Here is a 12,273-nt window from a genome sequence, read left to right as displayed (position 1 = left end):
TTTTTTTTCTCTGAATCGAACAGACTAACAACGTTAGCTATTGCTGAACAGCATATTTGCAGTGTGCCGCGTTTCATCATGGAGTTACCAGTTTGCATTCTTACACAAGTGTGGCGGGCTTATTTCGCGGTGTCTGTTGGTCGCGTGCTCTTTGGGCCGTGTAGATGAGCGATAGATCCCCCTCTATCACTCTGATCGAACAAGTTGCTCGGGATTAGCTCTGTATCAAGGTAATGATCCTGAGTTCTGATTGTTTTGGTGGATCCACACTCCTCTGGTGTAGTACTATATTGGACACTACTCTTGGCCTAGGTGTTCAGAGCCAGTGGTTCGGCGCCCCTTGCTGAACTACTGTTTGTCTACGATAGGTACTCTGACAGACATTCGTCTGGAGGGGTGGCGGTGACTATGGTAACGAGGTATGATTATTTCAAGTAGGGGTGCGGGTCCCTCTTTAAGACTGGTTTTGGCGAGAGAAAATGAGACCTCTTTCTTCGGTCCATTGTGTTAGCTCTAGAGTAAAGAGAAATAAGTATTCGCACCTGAAACATCGCTTAGATCGTTAGATTTTCTCTTTTTTAAAAGAGTCAAAATTTTAATAGCGGTAAGCACCCAAAATTTGATATCATAATTTTTAAATTTTTTGTAGTTTTTTAAAAAGTATATATTATACAAAACAAAAGCCCAAAACGATTTTTTTTTTATTTAATTTATTTTACAAGATATTAACAATTAAATTTCAAAGCTCTTTTTAATTAAAAAATAAATATCTAAGGATAGAATGAATGGATTTTAAAAAAAATTTATCTCATTTTACGCGGAAATAATGGAAGTTGTTGATAAAATAATTATAATAAAACAAATGCTTAAAAAATTTAATTTTTATTGCAAAATTAAGTTGTAAAATGAAAAACAAAAATGTCGTTAATGTCGTACAAAGTTCAAACAAAACCCATTTTAAAGTAAATATTTTATTCTGAACAAAATAGCTTTTCAAAAAAAATGGATCGCAATTCCATAAAAAGTTATAGCTTTTTTCGCGAAACGCTGCACCGCGGCGCGCTCTGCCACTCCACTCCGCTGATCGCTCAATCGTGCTGTATCAGTTGATTAGGAGGGAATTTAAGAACCTCAACTAAAGTTCTACAAAATACCAAACATTATATTAAATGATAAATTTATAATTTTAGGTGAATAATATTATGAATAATTAGTTATTTATAATTTATTCACATAATCTTTTGAGTTCAAACTTGGAACTGGAAGAATATATTTTATTTATAACTATTTTATCAAAAACTTCAAGAACTTCCGAGTGAAATGAGATACAATTTTTTAAAATCCACTTATTCTTTCCTTAGATATTTATTTTTTAATTAAAAAGTGCTTTAAAATTTAATTGTTAACCTCTTGTAAAATAAATTAAATAAAGAAAAATCGTTTTGGGCTATTGTTTTGTGTAATATATACTTTTCAGAAAACAACAAAAAATGTTAAAATTTGGATATTAAATTTTGGGTGTAACAGTTATTAAAATTTTGACTCAATGACAAATTAAAATTTTTATTTCTATGTAATGATAGTCTAAGTAGGATATGTATGGAAATTGTATAAAATTGTTCAAAGCAGGCTCAATGTTTTATTAATAAATAACTCATCTATAAATTTATCATGCATAGTAAATTGGTTATTAAGAAAAAAAATAAAAAAATAAATTTGTTAATAAAAAACTGTTAGAATTATTTTTTTTTAATAAATAGTTAGAAAAACTATACATGTTACATTAAAATACAAGTAAGAAAACGTAATTTAAGCAACAAAAATACTTATATAATTTCAGATGGTTTGATGGGTGTTGATAAAAATCATCGTTGATAGTTTTAGATTTCATCCTATTTGCGGTAACTTGCTTTCAGTTTAAAAAAAAATAATAAAAACAAAGATATTTAATATTTTTTCGGCACAGATAACGTGAACTATTTCTATTTTCAGCAAAAGTTTTATCTCCTTTTAAAATCAGAGTTAATAAGTTTAAGCACTTCACTTTTTTCCAGAAAACTCAAATAATAAAAGAAATCAACTGCTTTAAAAAATGTGCAAGTTTAGAAATTAAACCATCTAACAATCAATGAACATTAATAATAAAGATCGTAAAATTAAAAAAAAATCATGTACTACCCCTTAATGTCAGAATTTGTTCACTTTTTTCCCTTTGTATTTAAAAAATAACAACCGATTGAGTAGAGAGAATCATTTCAAGTCAGAAAGAAATATCCATGCGAATCTTAAAAAAGTTATTGAATCAGATTAAATAAGTCTCCTACTGATGGCTGAGTCAGCCAGTCTGGTATACTTCTCATACAAGCTATCATCGAAGCTACCCTCCCTAAAATGCCCTCTTCTTGTTTCCATAGCACCAGACTGTCGCAGACTTTGTGGCGGTCAGAGTACCTATCGTAGACAAACAGTATATATATATATATATATAATAAAGAATAATAAAGAATAATCAATTTGTATAAGAATGATGTTCCATTCAGTAAAAAATGTAAATCTAAATGTACAGAACAAAATCTCTGTCGTAAATGTAATTTCAGTAATTAAAACGCTGATAAAATGATAAAAAAAAACTAAATCAATGACTCTATGCTGCATGATAAGATTAGAACAGAGCTTTATTTCCTTTTTCATAAACAATTTAACAAATGCCTCTAGGAAATATTTTAATGATTGAATATTCATTAATCGTACGAGTATTCTCATTTGATTAAATATAAGCAACATGAATTCTAAATTATAACCCTTAAGCCAATGAAATAGCATTGATTAATTTAAATTAGTAAAAATATTTATATATATTCATATTTATTATAGTTAGTAACCCATTTTAAAAGGAGATAGTATCTAAAAATATTGAAATTGTCAATTATTCATAATTTTAGAGTAAGTTTTAAAAAATTCTTGTGTCTAAATTTTTAAGTCAATGATTCGGTTTAATTTATATTTGAAAAAAGTTCAATATTAAAAGTTCAATATTAAATTACATAATATAATTATGTAAATTATGTAGTCATATAGATTATAAAGGGATATTTTTTAAAAAAACTCAAGTACTATTAAAAATAATAAAAATAAGTAATCAATTTTTATAAGAATGATGTTCCATTCAGTAAAAAATTTAAATCTAAATGTACAGAACAAAATCTCATTCGTAAATGTAATTTCAGTAATTAAAACGCTGATAAAATGATAAAAAAGCTAAATCAATACCTCTATGCTGCATGATAAGATTAGAACAGAACTTTATTTCCTTTTTCATAAACAATTTAACAAATGCCTCTAGGAAATATTTTAATGATTGAATATTCATCAATCGTAAAAGTATTCTCATTTGATTAAATATAAGGAACATGAATTCTAAATTATAACCCTTAAGCCAATGAAATAGCATTGATTAATTTAAATTAATAAAAATATATTCATATTTATTAAAGTTAGTAACCCATTTTAAAAGGAGATAGTATCTAAAAATATTGAAATTCTTAATAATTCATAATTTTAGAGTAAGTTTAAAAACATTTTTCTGTCTAAATTTTTATGTTAATGATTCGGTTTAATTTATATTTGAAAAACGTTCAATATTAAATTAACCACATGTTTAAAAGATTAAGGGAGAACATAAGAGTAGAAACCTGTAAAAAAGGGAAAAAGGACTTTTTACTTAAATTTGCAATGTTTAAAATAAATTTATCCTTTTTTTATGCATATTTCAATCTTCCTTTTGTCATGCTACAAATGCAAAAGTTTAAATTATTAGTAATTTTATGATAGTATGTTTCTAACTTATTTTTTTTAAATTATCCATTATTTGCTGTGCTCGTAAGTTGAAAAGAATATTAACCAAAGTTGATTCCGTTTTCAGGGCCAGTGATAAGCATTCGCCACCTTGGCAAATGAGATAAAATCATAAATTTGGCGAATAAAATTGTGTTTTTCGAATATTTTTCAGCGAATTACGTTTCCACTAAAATGAAAAATATATAATTAACTCGATCATCAAAATTACGTCAAAATGTATTTTTCTAAGAAAGTTAGTATTTTTTATTCGATTACAGTAATTTTCATTAGAGGCGTCGCATAACGAATTAGAATTGGGTCCAAATTATATCAGTCTGAAACAAACTACCTTTAAATTGTTATCTATGGGAAAAAAATTTTCATAAAAATTTTTAAAATTTGCATTCGGCTAGGAATTTCGCAAAGTGGCGAATACTGTTGATGTTTGGCTAATTATTTATTGTCCAATAATTTTAAATTCTGAACATGGGCTATGGGTTTTAATTTTCTTAAATATATATGTATATATATATATATATATATATATATATATATATATGTATATATATATATATATANCTTCTAATACTGTATTCTAGATATTGCCATGATGTCGAAAATTATATTTTATGAACTATATATATATATATATATATATAGTTCTCATTGCGAGGAGAAAACTTAAAATAATTTTTTTCACAAAATGGCAGTGATTTGAAAAGAACATTTTAAAAATAGCATAAAATAGGTTGCATTTTTGTGGATAACTTAAAACTTGTCAATGCAATGAAAAGATAAATCCCGACGTAAACCAAAATTATATTTATTGTGAATATTGTGCTTAACTTTCAAGCACATTAGTTGAAAAAGTTACTAGTTAATGGTACATTAAGTAGGGAAACATAGTTTTGAGTGAATTTCGACTAATTATAACGCATCAATACCAAATCAATTTCCATCATTTGCAGAGATTTCCAGTGCTAGTCAAGCGTGATTTCCATTGCTAGTTAAGCCCTTTTTCTTCTCGATCTAACCTCATGCGATACCTAATTTCTTTAGAGTAGAAGCCGACATTTCTGCGGTCATCCTCATTTTGAACGAAGTCTTCAGCTTCTGTGACTACAATTATTTTAATTGTTGTAAAAACTATCAATAACCTTTTACAAACTTCATTAAAAATTATTTAACTAAATTAGTTGCAATTTCTAATATTTGCATTAAAGGTATCAATAATTATTTACAATAATAATTTACATCAGTAATAAGTTACATTAAAAGTATAGTTAATTTCTTTTTACTTCCAATGAGCTGCACAATCGGTCTTGCCTATGACCTAGTGCGTTCTCCAGAGGTGGTATCCACTCTTTCAGGACCACCACAATGGGAGAGATACCGTTGCTCATGTTAATTTGGGCGTCTAGTTTCAGCCACACTAGATGGCAGCACCGAGACTCTATTTGGATGCTAAAGTGCACTAGGAATTTAATGTATAGTTAATTTAAACTAATTATTTCAATAAAAGAGTAAAAATGATAGCATTTTACTAAAATATTTTGATGGACGAAGCGAACCCATTAATCAGCTGAGCGTACACGTTAACTTGCTCATACATCTTACAGCGCGTCCTTCAGAGCTTTGAACCTAATTTTCTATGAGTCCTTTTCTAAGAGAGGAATTATAATGAAGACATGATACAAAAAATAAACAAAAATTTCAATGCCATTTCAACCTTTTACTGGTAAATTAGCTAGAAATCGATGAAAATGAGGAAAGATAAAAATAAATAAAATATTCTTTTGAAGTATGAAATTTCTGATTTTCAACTAAAAAAAACGAAATCTTTGATATTTTGGTTTTTAAAATAGACACCTGCTATTTAGTCTAACATAAATTAAGAGACAGCGTGAATTACTTAAAGTGATTACTGGGAATTAAGCCATTTATCTTTGAAGGTATATTATAAACTTCAGTAAAGAAGTCAAGTTCATTACTCAAATTAATTAAGATAAGTAATTAGATGTTTTATTAAGAAATGTATTTAAATATCTTATTAGGAAATATTATTCAATTAAAACCTGCTAATTCGTATTAATTTGTAATAAATTATTTTCAAGAAATTATTTTTAAGGAAGTAAGGTTACACAAAATTAAATTCAAAATAAATTAAATTATATAATACTGTTAAGTAAAATAGGGCTATAATTTACTCGCATATACGCCATTAACTTTAAAAGTTTTGGGGAAAATGCACATTGACTAAAATTACATGTTTTATTCGTGAATATAATAATTTATGTATGTAATGTAGCTTAATTTCGCAAATTCCAAGGTATTTAAATGGTACTACTCACACTATCATATTAAGGAACTTATAAATACGAAATAGCATATAGTTTTTATTATTTGAAAAAAAACATTGAGATGAAAAATAAATATACAAATATATTGGATATTAGCTAAAGGAGAATGTTAGTCCTGCAGTAAAGTAATTAAGTTGAAGTTTCTACTTTAAGAATAAATGTCGTATATTCACCGAGGGGATACATAAGAAAACTTAGCTATTTAGCTTAAATTGCTTAGAAGTAGAATTAAATATTTAATTCATAATGTTTTAAATATTTACTTATTTTAAGAAAATTTCTATCTAAAATACATGTTTTTAATTCATTTAAGTGCTTTTACAATAATTAGTTTTTGAATTGAATATCTTTTCGTCTACATAAGTGCTTCTATAAAGAATATTAAATCAGCAATGTCAAATAACTTCTTAGGTTTAAAATGCAAAAAAGGTTATTTTAGTGATTATTTTATTTAAGAATTACTTTAAATATATGCTTTTTCAATAAATATTTCAATTTTATATTATTCATATGCATGCACGAAAAAAAACTCCGGTTAAAAATATCGTTCTGTATGGTAATAAAAATTCTAACGTAAATATAATTCTGGTAATAAAAATCAAAATATATTATATTTTTTTCATTCATTTGGTCAATTTTCCATTCATATAGTTACTATTTAAAGGAAATTCCAGTTTTCAAAAATATAGTTATAGTCTGGTGTTCAACTTCAGAAAAAAATACAAAACTTAAATGTAAATTTAACCAATTAAATTGCTTTTATTCCATGCTCTAAGGCAGTGGTTTCCAGAAGGTGTTCTATGGAACTTCCATGAAGAGGTAAACGGGTTCCCTTCTTTGAAGATTTCTTTTAAAATTTTTCTGAAGCCAGTAATTAAATTGAGAGCCAATCAATCATCATTATTTACTCAATATCTTGGTAGCATTTACGATATTATTCAGATTAAAAAGAAATAGAAATTTCTTTTCAGAAAAAAATATAGTTTTTTCAAATAAGATTGTATTGAATAAATTGGTGATTGTTGACTTCCACGGTGAATGTTGACAATCACATATCGCTTTGGTAAATGTTCGAAATATATACTAGGTCTAGTTAAGGGCCACTGCCCGGTATACATTTGCCCGGTATACCCTACTTCAACTTTTTTTAAGGTCAAATGCCACTGCCCTGTGTGCATTTAACCGGTACACCAAACACTTATGTTTCTCCTAATATGTCCTCAGCAGATATTAAAACATCGATTAAATATAATAATATCAATGAGTAAATTCATATCAAGTTGGATATAACAAATATTTTTCCGACATTCACCAAGGCGACTATGTGATTGTTGACATTCACCGGTGAAAGTCGACATTGTCTTGATTTCGGTCATTCACGGTAACACATGTGTATGTTACGGTCAATGACCGAAATCTGGTGAATGTCCGACACTCACCGGTGAATGTCAACAATCACCTTGTCTTTTGGTGTATGTCCGAAATAGTTGCTAAAACCCCTTACTTCTGACTTTCACCGGTGAATGTCAACAATAACATAGACGCTTTGGTGAATGTCCGAAATATTTGTTACATTCGATTTGATAAGAATTTATTCGTGGATATAATTACATTTATTCGATATTTTAATACTTACTGACTATATATCAGAAGAAACATCAGTGTTTGGAGTATCGGTCCATACATTTACATTTGCCCGGTATACCCTAAACTGATGTTTTTTTTAAGGTTAAGTGCCACTACCCGGTATGCACCAAGTATCGGGCAAATATATACCGGGCAATGGCACTTGACCTTAAAAAAACATCAGTGTAGGGTATACCGGGCAAATGTATACCGGGCAGTGGCACTTAACCTTAAAAAATCATCAGTGTAGGGTATACCGGGAAGTGGAGCTTAACCTTAACTGACTCGGTATACACTACAATGATGTCTTATACTCTACTGATGTCTTATACTCGGTATACTCTACATTGATATCGTCAGTAAGTATTAAAATATACAATAAATATAAATATATCAAATAAATATAATAATATCAACGAATAAATTAATCTCAAATTGGATATAACAAATATTTCGGACATTCACCAAAGCGACTATGTGATTGTTGACATACACCGGTGAGGGTCCGAATGTACAAGAATGTAATGAAATATTCGATCTTTCACCTACGTTTTTGGTGTTTCTCCAAATTCACCGGTGAAAGTCACCAACCACCTACTTCGATCATTCACCATAACATATATATAAAAAACATTCTAAAACTCTTCTAAAAATAATAATTGCAGTTAAAAAGCATTATTTACACATTTAGAAGTACAATATGGCTAGAATTGCATCTTAATTTTCAAAGGATTATAAGCCCTAATAGGTATTAAAAATGAGCTATTTTTCGAATGACATAGTAAGAGAGTACATATATCGTTTCCTGATGTGTTGATGAACTACAAATAAAACATAACAGATATTAAATATAAACAATGCCCCATAAATTAAAAGCAACAGAAGTAGGAGATGCAAAAATATTGTACTAAAATTAAAAACTAACAAAAGCAAATAAATAATTAGAGAAGACGGAAATAAAATATTGACGCCGCAAAGCTTTTTAACGAAGCTTACAAGAGAAATTTAATTATTTTCAAAGACAGGTGTGTTTTGCCATTAACTCTTTGTCAGTGACATACGGCGAAATTTCTAGAAGCGCACAATTTTTACCTTAAAAGGATTTAAAATTTTTATTTTCGTGCATTGTTAGAAATGTTTGGTTCCAAGTATAATATGGTTATCAGTTTTCTAATCATTTTCTTCCGTAAAATTTCCCATTACATTGCTTTAAAAGGCTAAAGCAAAATATAGTTCGATTAATTTAATTTAATTTCCAATGCAAGATGTTGTTTGATTATTAATAAACTTAAGTTCGTGCAAACATAAACTTTAAAAATTATTATTGTAATTATTATTTCATAATATGACACAATTGCTGATTAGATTTAAAAAAACTTTTTATCCATTATATTATTGCTTATTATTATTTAATGGAATGAAAAAAAAACGCTGAATAAATAAAATATTTTCATTTCAACTGAGAAAGAAAGTATGGTCAAAACCAGAATATGGTAAAATTCACCGTGTTACTGGCTAGGTAACATTTACATAAGCGGTTTGATAATGATTTTGGTAAAATTATCAATAATATATGGTTTACATGATACGTTTTGGAAAATGAGGTGCAAATTTGCTAATTTTATAGTGAAGTTCTAGACAATGTACTTTTTACTATGTGGCATTAAAAACAATAGTTTTGAACGTAATTTCTCTTAACATGTAACACGTAACGAATTTCACGTTTCAAATTTCATAAATGGAATTTCACGCAAACTCTTATCATATAAACGGAAAAATTACGAAATAAATGGTTTCAATATCATATATTTTGGTATTATTAATAAGAATTATTTTTTTTACTTGAAATGTCATTACCATGCGGTACGGTAGTTTAATTAGAATTTTTCTACTTACATTCTTGTAAAAAATATATTACACAGGAAATAAAGGAGAACATTGAAAAAGAAAAGAAGAATTCTCTGGGCATTTAAACACTGAACAATAGAGATTGATTTTACAATTAATTATTCGTAAATAATTAACTCAAAATTTTGCTGAAATTATTAGTTGAGCACTTAATTAGAAAAAGTTATATTTCTTTTAAAGAATATCAGCCTATTTTCAATCAATTTTGCAAGATAAATTACTATTTATGTTCTAGTTAATTGTAGAAAACATATGAAGGGAAAAAATGAAGAACTTTAGAAATAATGATATCCTTGCAAGCAAATTTTTAATTTTTAAGTTTGTGTGCATTTTTCATTTATTTTTATATATTAAATTTATTGTATGTTCCATTTCAAATCAACTTATCTGTTTGGGCGCCCTATCCAATTTGACTATTATAGCAACTATTTAAATAGCAAAAAGTATAAAATAGAATAAAAAAACACATAAGGACATTTATATATTCGGTAAATATCCGCATGTGGGTTCTCTGACCAACTATGACATACAATGAGTCATAAAAAATTCACATCTAAATTTCGTTGATTGCAAAAGATGTGGCAATTTTAGTCATTTTTCATTATTTTACATCTTGAAAATTAATTTTCATCGGGAAAAAAAATTAAGTTTAACGTCTGCTTTAATCTTGCCTTCAGTTTATTTTGCTATAATAATAATTCATCCCAAATTTATTATATTTGATTTTTTCGTGATTTATTGTAAGTTTTAATGTTTATGTTTTGCCAGATATATCAATATATCGCTACTACAAAGGAACACATTCATGAGAACATCTGTGTTTAGGAACACAATTGTTCTCTGCTTACGCAGAATTCTGTAAACACGGATACGAAATGATGAATCAAATAACATTCTGTTACTCGTATTTGTTACAGTGTAAAAAAGAGTTTCTCAAAATTCAGAAAAATTTTGTTAAATTAGCTCTAAAACAAGGACATTTGGTTTTGAAAATGCAATGACTTCGAATCTTATATAATTCTAACAAATTACATTGTCTCAGACGTACTGTTCAAGGATACATGTGTGAGAGTGATATTCGTTGACTGTCTGCAGGAATCTAATCAAGAATATCTTGGTTCGAAATAAGATGGTCTAACTCGTAGTTGTAAGGTGCGAAAAGAACAGACCATGCTGAACAACTTTTGATATAATGATTTGGTTTTCATGTACACCCCATTTCAGGCAGAGTTGAGTAGCCTTATATGGCGGAATTTTTTTTGTAATTATGAGCAACGCTTTTTAACTGTGTACTTACAACCACGCCATCAGTACGTGTTTGTATGCCGACATTCAGCACGCAAATACTATGTATAAAGCTGTCGTGTAACAAATAGCTGACTTAAAACAGGTTTTAAAAATATGCTGCCTTCAACCTATCACACCTTTTTCACAAACGCACTTTATTAATTCGCACTATGTATTAGCGTTTAAAAAATTTTAATATTTGGAGAGTTTGATTGAAATTTCTGTGATTAAATTTTTACGGGAATATTGTATTTTTAAATATAATTAAGACAACGTTCATTTCAGAGCGATTCCATTATAGCTAAATGCGTTCATCGGCACTTATATCTATTTTTAGTGCGCATTTTTCAATGATTGTAGTCCTTTGGATATTGCAATAGCTTTTATGTATTATAACCAGTAGAACAATCCCTATCAGCATCAATAAAGCAATCAGAAAACTGTGGGTGTAACAGCTGGTATGGTAGTTACACACTAGACACGCTATCGATTACTGGCATCTAGTTCATCATCTTTATCTTTTTTGCTATTATTTTTCTATACATTCTATTTAAGTTGTTCGGAAGCTTGGTTCATTTTTAGATACTTTTTTGTTCATCTTTTTTAGCGAAAATTTTTTGGGATAGATAAAAAACAGGCTATTAATGGATTTTGAATTAATGAAATTTAAGCAACTAGTAAAATATTTTTTCTTTAATAAAGCTTAAGTTTTCTTTGAAAATATATGAAAAAATTGGTTTTATTTTATTATCATATCATATTTTTGTTACTGCATAAAAAAAGAAATTTTGTTGGTGTTTTTTCAAAAAATTACTTTTGGAACGCTGTTTGGAAATTATATTTACATACATCAAATTAAATTTCAAAGCACAATATACAATTGAGTAAAGATTTTATGCATGGTACTATTTAAGTTTCTGTACTTTAAACCTTAATTTGATCCGGAAATTTTTACAGCGTAAAATAACAAACACATTAGGCGGAAGTCAAAATAATTAAAAGTTAATTGAGTTGAAATTTGACCATTCAAGTTGAATTATAGTAACAAGAAAGTGATTTTAAGACTTACAATATATCGATTCAAAATGTTGAAAATCTTCGAGCAGGATAATAGAATTTGTAAAGTACTGATCTGGAATCGGTATTAATAAAAATATAGATGCATAAATGTTACTCTTAAATATAAAGCAACTTCATCTCCTTATTGCCTTAAGTTTTTATATCTATATCTATATATATATATATACATATATAT

At 27.8% G+C, this 12,273-nt stretch overlaps 1 protein-coding gene across 1 annotated transcript in view; it reads right to left on the bottom strand.

Moving 5' to 3' along the window:
• LOC107454903 (protein turtle) overlaps positions 1-12,273 on the bottom strand; it is a 954,328-nt gene that overhangs the window by 925,390 nt on the left and 16,665 nt on the right. The gene's annotated exons all lie outside the window — the stretch shown is intronic.

This window comes from Parasteatoda tepidariorum, chromosome 8, assembly GCF_043381705.1.
Source record: "Parasteatoda tepidariorum isolate YZ-2023 chromosome 8, CAS_Ptep_4.0, whole genome shotgun sequence".
Lineage (NCBI taxonomy): Eukaryota > Metazoa > Arthropoda > Arachnida > Araneae > Theridiidae > Parasteatoda > Parasteatoda tepidariorum.
This window is presented reverse-complemented; position numbering and strand designations above follow the sequence as displayed.